This window comes from Pteropus medius, unplaced genomic scaffold (genome assembly GCF_902729225.1).
Source record: "Pteropus medius unplaced genomic scaffold, Ma_sr-lr_union100, whole genome shotgun sequence".
In the NCBI taxonomy this organism is placed as follows: Eukaryota; Metazoa; Chordata; class Mammalia; order Chiroptera; family Pteropodidae; genus Pteropus; species Pteropus medius.
The window spans coordinates 3,554,905-3,570,869 of NW_024351647.1; the positions used below are offsets into that span (position 1 = coordinate 3,554,905).

Genomic DNA, 15,965 nt, shown 5'->3' on the forward strand with positions numbered 1-15,965 from the left:
ACACAGCACACATGTCACTTGAAAAGTTCCCTTTATACCCACCTCATCCCAAGTATCCCCTCTTAACCTTACTTATTTCTCCATCTCTTCTCCTAGGCAGCTCTCAACACAGCTTGTCAGCCCTTCATTAGGCAGTATAGCTGCTGGCTTTGACAAGAAACTCGGCTGCCACTGGACGCCAGGCCTGGGAGATTTATTTCAACCACCATTACCCGACCCTCAAGCTTATCAAAGATACTTTTCAATAGAGCTGATTCTTCCCAGAAAGCAATTATTTATCAGTATCTAAATAAAATATTCTCCATATGATTTTTTTTTTTTTTTTTTTAGTAAAAGAGAGAAAGAATCACTTCAAAGTTGTGATCAAGGAAGATCTTGAAGAATGGTATATCAGTCAGAATAGGCTACATTATGCTGCTTTGACAAATAGTACGAAAGTCTTAGTTACTTAACGTAATAAGAATTTATTTCTTGGGTACACAAAGTCAATGATGAGTTCGTGCTACTCTCTGAGGCAGCTATCCTCCATATGCAAGCTCAGCATGTAAGGTTTCTTCCATCTTGTGGCACCTCTATTTCAACAAGTAGCCACACGACTATAGCATTAAGAGAGAGGGTCTGGAGAGTTCACAGTCGCAACTGGTTTCTTCAGCCCAAACAACACATGTCCCCTCAGTCACAGTCATTTGTCTAGAACTAGTCACATGGTCCTGCCCAATTCATGAGGAAGAGAAGTACAAAGGGGCTGGGAAACACAGGTTTTTGTGTCCATAAAAATGGGAGGAGAGACCCAAATAATGGAGAGCATTTGAAATATCCATAAGATAGGAAGTGTTTTGATGGCAATGATATAGAAATAAAGGGGACAAAGAAGCCGGTGTGATTTGGCTAAGATTTTACATATATATTATAGAATAGTGGGATATATGTCTGGAAAGATAGGTTTGGGCCAGATTGTGAAAAGCCTTTGAATTCAGGCTAAAAATTGGTTTCATTGGTGACATGGAGCCATGCAAGTTTTGAGAAAGGTATGAATGATCTATGCAATATCTTGTGTGGGTGCTGGTGATGCTTGCTGGGGCTGAATTATAGTCAAATTTAGAGACTCGAAGACCAGTGAACGATTTTCTTCCAAACTGGCTAACTATGAGGTAACACCCAAATTGTGATATTCCTGGGGAAAACATAAAGGATACTATACTAATTCATCTCCCCACTACACATGCCCCAGTGGAAGATTTTATTTGTACCTTCTCTCACTTTATTTAATCAATGCCTTTAAAGAATCCACCTCTTTTAGGACCCATTAACAGACAAATAAGATACTGAAAACATTCCAGAGGATATTTGTATTTAGAAACACTGGTGATATTTATGAGCATTTAAAATGCGTTAAGGTATCAGGAATCAGCTGTGTTAGGATAACAGGATTTATGTGAAAAGCTCCAACTATGTGGCAGAGAAATGGAAACAATGGATTTTGATTTGTGACCCTATCACCCAATATGAATGAATAAATAGCTACTATGTGTTATATATTTCATTATTATGTGCCAGACACCATGTTAGTACTTTAGTCCTTTAAGATGACCTGCAAGACACAGGATGGTCTGACATGGGTTGCTTCTCTAGCCCTGCCTTGCACTCAACGCCTCTCATTCCACTGTGGGATTATGGCATCCATGCTCTGACTTCACTCAAGTGTCTGCTTAAATACTACCTTCTCAAAATGCTCTCCCTGACCACCTATATAAAAGATCAGCATTCCCAGTCACTTTCTATCAGTATAGAAGTGACCTTAATGAAGTTTCTCTTCATAAAACTTATCACCTCCAGGGAGATTATATATTTTTCTCTATTGCCTATGTCACCTATCAGAATATAAGTTTCATGAGGGCAAGGATTTGTCTCTTCTGTTTACTGCTATATTCCACTGCCTGTAACAGTTCCTGGCACTCAATAACTATTTGTTCAATTAATCAGTGACTTATTTAAACCTCATAAGACCCCTTTGAGATAGCACTGTTAATTTTCCATTTTATGATTGAAGAACCTTAGTCCTAGGGTGATTCAGTAGCCTCTTCAAAGTCTCAATTACTAATCCGTGGAGCTAAGATGAAAAGCCAGGATTGTCTGTTTCCAGAGCTCGTATATTTTGCCACAGTACTCTTCTGATGATCCTAGACTGACATCATGGTAATTAAAAGTTGTAAAACTTATTCTTTAAGAATCCAAACATTCAGTGTATATGCTTGAACCATTTTTCTGACATTAATATATATAAAGAGAAAATATAATAAATATTACTATATGTATGAGAAAGTAAACTGAGCTCCACCCCATCCCCAAAAATAGGTGTCTAGTGGAGCTAATAGAGAGTGATCTTGAAGAACAAATTTGCTCACATGGGTCAAATGTTTCCTCCTGCAAAGTGGGCTGCTTCCCAAAAATTAGCCTCACTCAGAATGACTTATTAACCCCAGCATCCTGGTCAAGTTCCCACTTGGATAGTCTAGGAACTGTTCAAAACTTGGAGTCTATTGAAATTAGTCTATTGAAATTGGCTTGATTGCAATCTCTGCATTAATTGTGATAGAGTTTCTCCAGAGATTTGTGCATATATTATTCTAATTTGTATAGATTGGCTTTGTCTCTTAAATATTTTTAGTTTTTTTTTTTCTCCTTGTAAAATATAACCTGAATTTCTTTATAATTTTTTTAAGTTGGCTGCATGAATATGTGAGTTCCTTTTTCCTTGGACTTGCCAAACTTTTCTCACTTGAATGACTAGTTAGTCTCTTGGTCATCATCATAGTACACTGCAGACATTAGCCACCAGAAGCTTACAGATTTCTAACTCTCCTGCACAAGGGCAAGTATAGCCTGGGTAGAGACAATAGTTACTCAATGAATTTTTTCTAATTGTTTCTTTCAAGTTCCCTGCCCTCAAGGAGCTTATGTTTTAGTGGGAGGCACATGTATGTTAAAATTTAAAATAACTGATCTGTTGCTAGGACTCTTTAGGACTGTCATACTAATAAAATTATGGCTATTATTTTCTTCAGACAGTTTTGTTAAATGATGTAAACCATTTATTTTTCTTGGCCATGAGCAGGCACTGTAATGTCACATTCTGGAGAGACAGAAATGTATTAATTTAGTTAAAATATTATTTTGCTTAGGTGAAACTAAAACAAATACCTTAAAAATCCATTGTGTTTTGTGGTTTTGATGGCAACTGTAGACCTCATATAATTAGTAAAACTTTGCCAACATCATGTGATTATTTCTTTTTATAAGTTAGCCTTCCTTGTCTTTAATTCTGCCAGGATCACAAACAAGCGATAAGTCACTTATGCTTCCTGCATTCAGTTCTTTACCTTTATCAAGTGAGATGAGACAACGGATATGAGCCATGTGCACTTAGAACTTTAGCAGCTAATATTAGAAAAATTCTTTGAAAAGGACAGATGGAAAGAGCTATAAATGCAATTGCTAATGGATTTATGTGCTCTCTCTCTCTCTCTCTCTCTCCTTCCAACCTATTTCTACTAGTATTTTCCAAAAAATTTCCCAGGGCTCCACCTGAAGTGTGACCTGATGGCACCATAGCACATGTGTTTCCTGAGTCAGTTGAGTGTTTCCAAAATGTATCTACACTTTAAATTCAAATGTTTATCCACTAGGGTATGAAATCATGGAAAGTGTTACTGCCTTAGTGTGGCAGTCAAATACTTCTGCCTAGGTTATTGTTATAAGTTCTGTGGGGCTTTCTACAGGTTTTCCCCCACCTATATCTTAGTAATGGGCCTAGAACTATGTAATTCTTTGAGGGGAAAAAAACAATTCAGATTTTCAGTAGAGTATGCCTTTAAATCTGTGACATGCAGAAACTTTCCATCCCCTTGCCATTAGCCTCCTCCCAACTAGGTGGTTATAACTACTAAATGTGAGAAGGTAAAAGCCTGAATAGCTGTACACTGATGTACACTGATGTTTCTCCTGCTTCCCCTGTGCAATTGAAATGAGACACTCCATGCTTCAGTCTCAGGGCAAGCATTAAAAAATATGCATTTAGTCTACGGCCATGCCACCCTGAATACACCTGATCTCGTCTGATCTCGGAAGCTAAGCAGGGTCGGGCCTAGTTAGTACTTGCATGGGAGACCACCTAGGAATAAAACGTGCTGTAGGCTTTAAAAATATATATATATATATATGCATTCATTTTTTTTTTCATTTACCAAATATTTATTGAGCTTATTAAGCACTTTTCTAGAAGCTAAACAAAACACAGAAGTGAAAATCCAGGTGCTTATTAATAAATCCATTAGAATGTTTTATTTGGCATTTCTTGTAAACATCTAAATTTGTTCATAAAAAAATTAGAAGAGCCTTAGTCCATTGGGGCTATTAATTGTTTTGTGAGAACATTATTTATGACAGAACTCACTTTAGCAAATAATAAGCTCCCTTAGTAATTCAATTCATACTTACTATGAATTGTATTCCCAAATGCCCAGGAAGTTAAAGGAAGTACTGTCTCCAGAGAGTGGTTTTAGTTCGGTAACATCTTTAGCATTCCTATCACTTAAGATGAAAAGGGAGAATGTGTTTAGGAGTTTAAGGGAGAGAAAAGAGAGCATAACAAGTCAAATGCCAAAATACCAATCTCTTGGTCACTGTTTGTCCATTGCTCCAGATACCTGGTTTGTTAAATATCTAACCCAGGACTTGGCAGCTATTCATTAAAGTTTGTAGAATTGTACAGATAGCACTATGACAAAAATGCACATAAGTTTATTCATTTTTTATAACAGTATATTCCCAGATGATTTCAAAATTGTCTGGTTATGTTCTAAAAAAAGATTAAGACCTTATAAAGTAGTGGTTTATACATTTCTTTCTGAATTTTCTCCTTGTATTGTACACTGAATGAAAACTTTAAATATTCAAATACCTGAATTGAAAAAAATCTTTCCTTTAGTTCTGCCAGGTCAGACTTGATACTAAATGACAGATACTGATTGTCAGCTGGGGCTGTCCAAAGTAGGAGAGCTTGTCAGTCTAGTTTCCTCCAATATCCAGATGAAATCTAAATCATGGTCTTGTGTGGGGAATCAAAGTCATGAGTAGGATGGTGATTTTTATACACACTTTTGACCTCTTTGAGATATTGTTTGGTTCCTTCCATTTACCTTTTGCTCAAAATTGCCTTCTCTTACCTCTCCTAAGAAAATGTCCTTATTTCGATAAAGCATGATCAATACTTTTATAATATATATATATATATATATATATATATATCTACATATACATATATTATATGCTCTATGTATGTATGTGTATATATATATATATATATATATATATATATATATATATATATATAATACCTTGGATTTACTTAATGATTTTCTGCTAGAATCTAAAGGCCATTTGTGGCAATCCTTAAGTGTTTTGCTAACTTCTTAGAGAACTAAACCCATTCAGCTTATGTTGTATGAAGGTATATTTCTAATTACTCAAAGAGTTTTTAAATTACTTAAATATTTAAATAATGCATATGATTCGGTCATGAGTAACTCATGAGTAGTGAAGGTACCTTCAGACTTTACTTTAAATTACATTATTTCAAATGAAAAACTTAGCATTATCTATGGTCATCTGGTCAACTCACCTTGCTCTGAAATATTAATGGTCTTTGTTTTATGGTGGAATATAGATCAAACTTAAATTCATCTGCCTAAGATACAACATATCAGGCAGAGAGTTCTGCCTATCATGTAGAAAAGTCATGGGTGATATCCAAACTATTTAATAGTCACCAACAATCAGTATGGATGCTCAATTAATCAAAACACACACTGGCCATACTGATTCATATGAGCTGACTTCAGCTACATTAAAAATTTGTCCTCCTAAAGTCCAATTTTAGTGGAGACATCATTTTTAGGGCTTCTTAAATCCTCATAAATATTTTCATGCAAAAATAGAATTGTTTTTAAGTATGTAAAGATATATTAGTAATTTCTATACTAGGAGGAATAAGAGATAGCTGTTGCTTTCTATAAAGTCTTACCACTTAATGGATTGACAAAAATATGGCCAGGGCAGTAATTCACATAGTCATATTTTTAATTCATTCCTCATTATTTCTCTTTCTTTAATCAAAGTTGATAAGCAAAATTGGTGCAAACATAGTGGAGAGGTAATTAGAACACTTTCTGCTGAGGTCATCTTGGCTACCCAAGCTAAGAAGAGCCTTTTCTCAATATATTCTGATTTATTGTCCAAATTAGGAAGAAAATAGGCACATTCTAATATTTAAGTAAGCTATAAACATATATTAGCATATATCCTTATTGTTTTGCCATTAAAACTTTTAATTTTTGTGTCCGTATTTTCTTTTAGTCCATATATTTCTAATTTGTTTGGATTAATTCAGCATAGCATTTAATTATGGTGATAAAATGTTAAATACTCTTAAATGATTTGATATTTCAATATTAAATCACTTTTGTCTTGAATGAGTGAATGTTTAATCAGTAGATATCCAGAGTCATGAATGCATATATTTTAATGTACATATATATTTTTATTTTGGTTGGTTATGACATGGATTAGCTAGTTCGTGACCTTATATACTTAACTATCAGAAGAAACATATCCATAGGAATGTTGAAGAGACATTTTGAAGGTGTTCTACTTACTGATGAATTAATTTGCTTTAAATACAATTGGAAACTCACAAATTAATTTTTTTCCATCTGCTTAGAAACACAGTATATTTAAAGTATTTGTGTGTTCTAAAGCTAAAGTAAAATAGTAACAGGGCCAGTATATGCACACAGATAGATAAATGTGACAGTACCTTGTTCTGCCTCCATCTTAATGTAGTTAATTTTCACTAAACAGCCTGCTCTAAAAAAGGGAAGGAAAAACAAATTGATAAGATAAAACCGCGGGGAATTCCGAAATAAATACTGCTAACTGACCTTTTTTGATGGCCCAGTTAAGAGAGGGTTTTTTTTTTTTTAATAGTATCAGTTGGTTGCTTTATTTACCAGTACAGTGCATAACTAAAGTAAACACTTTGTCTTACTTTTCTTATTTTATGAACAGACTGTTATTGATCTTTCTCCCATGTTTTAAAAAATCAGATAAATTTCAAAACATTTTAGAAATTTGGGACTATAATTAAACAGGAAAAAGTCAAGTTTTTCCAGCACAACCTCACTTTTTTAGAGTATACATCTAAATATATAGTTGTATCTGACGCTCACTTATATGCAAAAAGAAGCTCTGTATTAGGAAAAATGAAGCCAATTCGTAGGCTCTAAACCAAGTTCCTAATGCTAGTGTTTTGCACCTTAGATTTTTTCTCTTGGTGAACTGTAGAATAAAAGAATTAACCGTTATCAAGGAGTTCTGTTTCATTATAACCACTCTGACTGAAACCTTCAGAATACGGCACAAAAAAAAATAGTCGCTATCAAGATTCTCTTTTTAACCACTACTGTCCATCACAAGAAGTCATTAGTTTACGGCTACTTCCTTCTTATTTTTATGACTTTTCAACTTATCATTAACCCCATGCTCTTATCCTGTACTCTGAGATGAGCAATGAAGATAATATCCACAACATTTCCATTGCTTACTCTAGAGATAATAACCTTTTTGAAAAAAGATAACCTTCGGTTTCTTTAAACAACTCCTTCCTCTTTAAATCTATGTTAGCTTTCTCTTGTCAAATTGGATTTTCAGTGCCTTAAAGTAAATTAGACAAAATTATTAATAACATAGGCCATGCAAATAAAATTGGTCTAAACATACTGGAATTGTTTATTATAGCTTGTAAACTTGCTTAATAATTTCTTAATAATTGCCTCACTTTTTTATCCAGACTTATTTTCATGTTATTAAAGAAATGTTGTAGTGGACTAATTGCTAACCCTCATTTCCTTCTAACTCGGTCTCACATGGTCCTGTGTCTGAGCCTGTTAAGTAGGATTGTTGTCAGAAGATTAGATACAAGTATCTTAGTTGTCTAGACATTATATAACTCTCTACCACATACTTCAGATCCTTGTTTTAAAGCAACCCCTTAGCCTTTTTAACAAGGAGAAAATAAATGTTAATAAAAAGTCTCACACACTTACTTCTTTTCTACAGCTTTTAGTGTCACAATCTGAATTTGCCAACTTCTTCTCTACATATACAAAGTTTTACTCTTGCTTTAAATAAGAGCTGATTTTCACTGTTTCATATTTGATGCGGGATACAGGTTGGTATTATCAGTCTCGTTGAGTGTCTCCTTCCTTTAAATCTCCCTTCTCATTTGCTATCTAACTTTTACCTCAACCAACTTCCCCTTCTTTCATTTCAAAACAGTATTTTTAGGAAGCAAAGAATTCACTTGTTTGCATTCTCAAACTTGATTAATGCAATCTGCATTTATTGATACCTCTTGCACACCTGACAGTGAACTAAATTCTAGAAGTAAAATGTAGGTAGCCAGTCTCTGCTCTCAAGGAGCATAGAATCTGAGGAGAGGCTAATAAGAAAATGTGCTGCAATGCAAAAGGGGAATCTATAGGGTGACATAGGAACATATAGGATATAGGTGTTAAGTAAATTACAGGATAAAATCTGGCTATTGGTATCTCTAATTCTTAGGTAGAAATAAAATATTACGTAAGAAATGTTCTTTGAGATTATATGTGTGAAATTTCTTCTTGCTGGAAAATCAGGAACATCTTATAAAATGAGAGGGCCAATTAAGTTTGAGCAAGCCATTTTGTCTTATTAACCTCAGTTTTGTTAGACATAAAATGAGAAAGTTTGAATTAGATGACCTCCGATGTCCTTTCTAGTTCTAAAATTCTGAGTCTGTGAGCTTTCTTTTGCAGTTCACCGAAAAATCTAAATAGTTTAAACCTGTTTTGAAATATATTTCAACAAATGATCCATAAAATAAATAAGCACAAAATTCAATTTTTTGGAAAAGTGGTCCGGCTGTAGAACTGAGTGGCCCCATAAAATATTAATTTGGTCATAGTGTGGAAATGTGAAATGACTGTTAAATGAGTCAAGGCCTTATTTGTGGCCTTTGGCTCATTTGGTAAGATTACCCATTAGCCACGTAGGCAGCATAACACGCATGGCTAAGCAGCTCATGGGAGCATCTTAACAAATATTAAATAAAAATTATCTTTCTCTAACTTTAGGAATATATTTCTGTTATTTTCAAAATAAGACTTCATTCAGCTTTAAAGCCTCAGTCAGCAGGAAAATAATTATAGTAGTTCCTCCTTATCTGTAGGGGATCTGTTCCAAGACCCCCAGTGGATGCCTGAAACTACAGATAGTACTGAATCCTATATACACTGTTTTCTCCTGTACCTACTACCTATGATCAAGTTTAATTTATAAGTTAGGCACAGTAAGAGATTAACAATAATAACTAGTAATAAAATACGCTGTAATAAAAGTTATATGAATGTGGTTTCTCTTTCTCAAAATAGTTTATTATACTGTTCGCACCCTTCTTGTGATGTGAGATGATGCAATGCCTATGTGATGAGATGAAGTGAGGTACTCAGAATGGTGTGCAATTTAATTTTATGAATTGTTTATTATTGGAATTTTCCATTTACTATTTTTATTCTGTGCTTGACCATGAGTAACTGACAATGTAGAAAGTGAAACCATGGGTAAGGAGGAACTACTGTATATTCATTATACTTAAAATTGACTCTTCTGGAAGTATTTTCTATTGTGTTTTTCTAATATATATATATATATATTGTCTTTCTGGAAGTTTAGAAGTAGAATGAGTGTTGATGGAATCTGACCACTTAATTTCATTCCTTTTGCCTATATGAACTCCCTCTGTACATTTAGAATATGTATATGTGTAACATTCCTCTTTGCAGATGCAAAAAGTATTTCTCCTTAGTCCTAGGACACTTATATTTTCCTTTTCAGTCATTAAGCATGGTTTCATTAAAAAAATTCCTTCTCTATTTTTCTGTTTTATCTATATCTTGATAATAATAAATTTAATAACTGTTCTTAAAATCTCTTTACGGTAATCCATCAGGCTCATTTGATATTCTTTTAGCTTATCTAGAGAAGAGTGTGTGTTTCTCTTTACTCTTTTTAATGAAGCCTTCCTACTGTGGCTCTAAATATCAACCAAACATATTAATCTCTTAGGATCTGGCTATTATTAAAATCTCTAAAGCCTTTTCTGAATTTTAAAAGATGTGATTATTATAATTTAATCTATTTACTTCCATGTGAACTCAAATGGAAATGGATTTCCTGAAATAGCCACATTTTCTTTTTCCCAAATATACATCTGGCATATAAAAAAAAAAAGCTAACTAATTTGAATCTGAAGTCTGAGTTTCCATGACACCAAACATCTGGATGAAAAGTGAAAAATCCAGTAGATGTTTTCAAATATCTAAATATTGTGTCAGTAAAACAGTTAAATGGCAGTCTGAATTTTTCCATTTTTATCTGGGTATTTATGCTTCATATACATGGCACCATCATTCCTTTCTAAGAGAAAACAATATCAATTTCAGAGATAATGTGTTCACAAACAAGTATTATTGAGCACCTATTATATAGGAAACACTGTGCTAAGTGCTGTAGAGTTTGAAGTTAAAGTCTTAAACTTTGTCCTCAAATGATTTATAGTCCAGTGAGGGTCATAGCACAAATGTACACATATACATAGAAGACTGGGTGAAGGGAATAGCGACACCAGAGGGGAGGAGTGAAAACACTATGGAATTGTTGGAATGGAGATGAGCGGGGAGCAGGGCGGAGTAACCACTTCTGGCTGGGGAGGATTTTCCACTGGATCTAGTGTTTGCACTGGTCTTGATGGACATGCCAGGATGGTGGAAATATAAAGGAATATTGTAATTACACAACGTTTGACATACACTTTCTTTCAGCAGCTGGGAATTTTACTGAAATCAAATAACCCTAAATTAGCCAGATGATCGCAACAATTTTTGTGTCATTTTGTATTATCATAATAGTCTTTGGTTTCTGTAAGGTTTTTGAGTCTAAGTGTGTTTCTCAGGTATTTTGATTAATTTATATTCATCTCCCTTAAGAGTGTTAACTTTACACAAGAAACATACTGAAATTTACTCTCTGTATGGTCATTTTAAGAAACATAAAAATTCTACCTTATACTTTACTTTTCCAGTTTAGATATAAATTTTCATAGTCCCATATACATTGCACGCTTAAACCTCTATCTTCCAAGTTAGGTGGTTTTTTTAATCTGTTGGAGTCACAACTCTGATAAGCTTTTTAAAATCCCAAATTCTCAAGATTTTTGCCATATTTGATCACAGTCTGTAGGTAGAGATTACAGTAAAGTGTTTCACTTTGTACCTCTTTTTCCTCCTCCTCCTCCTCCTCCTCCTTCTTTCCTTTTTTTTTTTTTCTAAAGTTTAACACTAAGCAGCAACCATTTTTAGCTGGAGGGGGAAAGGGAGTAAACAGAGAAAATTCCAGATAATCTAAATTGTGCCATGTGCATGAGGGCTAATTTATTGGTGTAAGTAACTGAAAAGTAAAGGGTGGCTGATTTTAGGTGAAGCTGGTTCCAAGTGCAGAAATGACATCAGGGATCTATTCTTTATGTCCGTTGTCTCTGCCTTTGTCTGTCTGGGCTTCATTCTCAGTCAGGCTCTCCTCATTTGGTGGCATCAGTAGCTATCAGCAACTCCAGGCATGTGTTCTGACTTAGTCACCCTTGGACTGACAGTCCTACTAATTGCCATTACCTAATTTGCGTTCCATCTTCAATGCAGCCAGAGTGATTAACTGTGTTGATTGACTGAGCCTGGGTCACCTGGCCACCCCTGAACACATCCCTAAAGTAAAACCGGGATACTATTACCAAAAGAAAGGCGAAATGGTACTTAAGTGAAAAACTTAATGTTAGAGTGGTTATCCCAGCTGTCACCACTGCCTGTTTCTATGACCTGGGATATGATACTTAAGCTTTGTGAATCTTGGTTTCCTCATCTGTATAAATTAAGTCTCAGGCCAGGGTTCTTTCTAAAGACCTTTTGACTCTAATACTTTGTGATTCTGATCTCAAGAGCTAGAGACAAGAATAAGACACCCAGAGAATGCATAGATTTACAAATAGTAACACAAAGCAAGAGATACATCATAATTCATGTAGAAGTGCTTTAGTCATAAAAAGGAAGTTAGCTTGGCAGTAGAAGAACAAAGGGTTTTTACTGCATCCTGAGGAGTGATTAGCTCAGACAATTTGAAGGGGTGTGTGTGTGTGTGTGTGTGTGTGTCTATGTGTCTGTGTCTCTGTGTATCTGTGTGTGTCTGTATCTGAGTCAGCCAGTGAGATTCAGAAATAACCATCACAAACCTTATTATTATAACCTCTATAAATATTTTATAACCCCTGTATAGCTTTGTTAATCTCTTAATTTTATTGTTATAGAGACTGGGTCTCAGGCACAGTCTTGTTCAAGGCGACAGAATTACTGACAAAGCTTAAATGAGAACTTATGTCTGTTCCCCCCAGCCGCCCCCTCCCCCCCGCCTTTCTACAGATATCGAGACAGTGGGAGAAATACAAGTTTAAAAAACTCAAGGTTTTACCTTCAGGAAATTACACTTAAGACAAGATATATAAATAAGACATGACAATGAAAGGCTAAAAATTAGAAATATCAAGTAAATTGCTATAGGAATTTAGTGAAAAGGACATTACCTCCAACCATGAGGACGTGATGGGTTTAAAATATCTTAATAGTTTCTTGTTTTATCTTCAGATTTCATTTGTAGTACACATGCTAGTCATAGCATAGGAATTCTTATTTACATAAGAAAAAGGTGTTAAATTAATGACCATTGAATACATTTGACATTTTAGGAAGATGCACTTGTTTATTCAGTGTCCTTAGCACTTCTACTTGTACCCCAATTCAGTAAGCATGGTCCTAGGGTAATAAGTGACATTTGCCCAATGCACTTTCATTGTCCTTAGGAAATTGCTTAGAGGGTTTCATACACAAGTGGCATCATCAAAATCAAAGTCACCTGGATTTAACTATAAAATGTGTGGTATCTTGGAGGGAAGTGAAGAAAAATAAGTGATAATCATAATGCTCAGTTTCTGAGTATTCGCTCAAACTAAGATCCTGCCCAACAAGTTACTTGATTATTTGTCTTAATGACTGTAGTACCTCACCATAGAAGTAATTTGACAAATTGTACCTTGTTCTTCAGAGAGCTTATCTAGTAAACTTTATAGACCAGTAAGTGAGTCAAACTCATAGGGTAGGAAAGTAACTTAAGAGGCAGGACTGATCCTAAGAGATGAGTCCCGCTTTTAAAAATATCCAGTGATCAAGTTACCATAACATAAGAGAATATATAATTGTATAAAAGAGTTAAATTGGTATTTAAAAAAATGCAAAATGTCTAAGGGAGTTATCATTACAATAAATTAATTATAATTTTTAAATCGATATTGGATTTTTAAAATATTGTTAAAAGCACTACACTTGCAGACAATAGAGTATATAAACAAAAGTAAAAACCTCCACTCCTGTGCCCTACAGAACATGAACCATTATTTAGTGTGTATTTTTCCAGATTTTTTTCTTGCACTACAGACATAGGTATGTGTATATTAAATTTTATTTATTTGTTTGTTTACGTTACAAATTGATAATACATAAAGTTCTACAACTTGCTTTTCTTTTTTTTTAACTTAACGCATGGGGACACCTTTTCATGAGCACCTCGCATTTTATTTAACTGTGATCCAGTTGATAGACATTTAGGGTACTTCCAATTTTTTGTCCTTCCAAATACTTCTTTTTAAAATTTATTTATTTTTTTCTAATTTATGAGATGATTAGAAATATCACTGGAAGTATTTTAAAATATCAGTATAAATTCTTTCAACATAGAATAAAGTTTAAGATAAATTGGTTTCATTTAGGACATCATTGGAGAGGGGTTAATCACAAAAGAAGATTATTATCAAATGATTTCTCCCCCAAAACTGTTCTACTGATAATATTCTCAAAATACTGTACATCTAATTCCATATACCTGATAAATCCAGTAAACCCCAAAAGGGATGTTGTTGGTGGGGAGAACAAGAAGTCCTAACAAAGTTCGGTATCTTTTTTTTAATTGAAATAACATTGTTTATAACATTACATAAATTTCAGGTGTATAGCATTATAATTCGGTATCTGTATACACTATAACATGCTCACTACTAACAGTCTAGTTTCTATCTGTCACCATATATTTGACCCCCTTTACCAATTTCATCCTCTCCTCCACCCAAGGTCAGTATCTGGAATGAAGATAATATCTTACTTTCAAATGAGTCTTTTAAAAAGGCAATTAAAAAATATTTTCTATCTGCATTGAATCATGAACCATACATGTCAGTTATTCAAAATAAGAGGATCTTTGTGATCCACTTTTTCAGTTCAACAGTGGCCTTAGAATTATGTCAGGATTTGAAAAACTTTGACCTATGCTGGTTCTTTCTTGATGAAGGGAATTATCATCATCGCTATTATGTTACAGTGTGTGTTCTTATGAGTAAGTTGAGACACCTCTGAGCCACTGGACCAGAGTGGGTTGGCCCCCAACAGCGAATAGACTAAACTATAGCTTTAGTCCAAGAATATGGAAACTGACAACAAATTATTGCTTGTGGTCTACTTCCAGTTTTCAAGTGCAAACATACCAAAGTTTATTTTAAATTTGAACCAGTCAGACATTTAGTAATATACATCAAAGGAAGAGTGAAGGCTTCCCATGTTTATTATTTCAATATGATGTCTGTTCTAATAAAGTAGAAGAATGCGTATGATAGACTATGTAGTAGAAATTCTCTATAGTTCCATAGTTTGGCCTCAAATATATACATATATTTGTAAATTAATCCAAAACACATTGCCATGGTTCCAATTCCTCTGAAAGCTGATTGTTTCCCATCCCTTTTTTAATTTTAGAAATAGAGTGGCTGTCTGCCAGAACACTTTCAGATAAACAGTCCACTTCATATATAAAAGGGGCATAGAATCATGAATGTTCAAAAACCACAGAATGTTATTTAAATAAGTTAAAGTTATTATGATCTTCTCTATTAATTAAAAAAAAAAGCCATCTGTGCAAGGTGAATTTTGGTAAGGTCCCAATTTTCTTAATGATTGTGGATGGAATTTGTAACTGCTTTCATAGTGAAAGTACAGCTCAGGGATTCCCAAGATAAAATGCACTGTTTATGTAATTTTGTGGTCATTTGACTGAATTTCTAATAAAACACTGGAAAGAATTATTTTTATTCAATCAGAATTTAAAGTCATACTTGAATGAATGGGCTCTCCAGTAACGTCACCTTTCTACTCTTCTTAACATCTTAAACCTTTATTTCATCTAACCCAACTCTGTGTATGTGTGTATATGTGTGGGTTTCTGCTGCTCTCTCTTTCTTACACACACATATACGCACACATATGCATGCACACACACTCCCCACAACCCATGACCCACATTTTGTTGGAACTATCTTGGGCAAATGCATCACGACAATGAGTAAGACTAAACTCACAGGAAAGAGAACACGAAGAAGGAGCACACTGGACAATATTACTAATGAGGAGCTATATGCTCATGTGGCGAGTCCTTATTTTCATTTTCATTTTTGTTATTTGCAAAAGTTATTTCCATTGAGCAAATAAACTATAAGCCTAGGCTTTCAAAATTTTAGGACAAAAAGTCAAAAGGTGCTCCTCCTTTGAATCTAGCAGGAAAATACCATCACAAGAAGGATTTGGGGATTTTTTTGTTGATAGTGGTGTCATTTTTGCCCTAACCTGTGTTTTCAGTCAATTAAAATTTGTACCCTAGGCCTTTTCCAG

General features: G+C 34.3%; 1 protein-coding gene and 1 pseudogene across 12 annotated transcripts in view; both read left to right on the forward strand.

Moving 5' to 3' along the window:
• The window catches only part of MEIS2 (Meis homeobox 2), a 194,985-nt gene that overhangs the window by 119,780 nt on the left and 59,240 nt on the right, over nucleotides 1–15,965 (forward strand). The gene's annotated exons all lie outside the window — the stretch shown is intronic.
• LOC120587264 (uncharacterized) lies at nucleotides 4,078–4,196 on the forward strand (annotated as a pseudogene).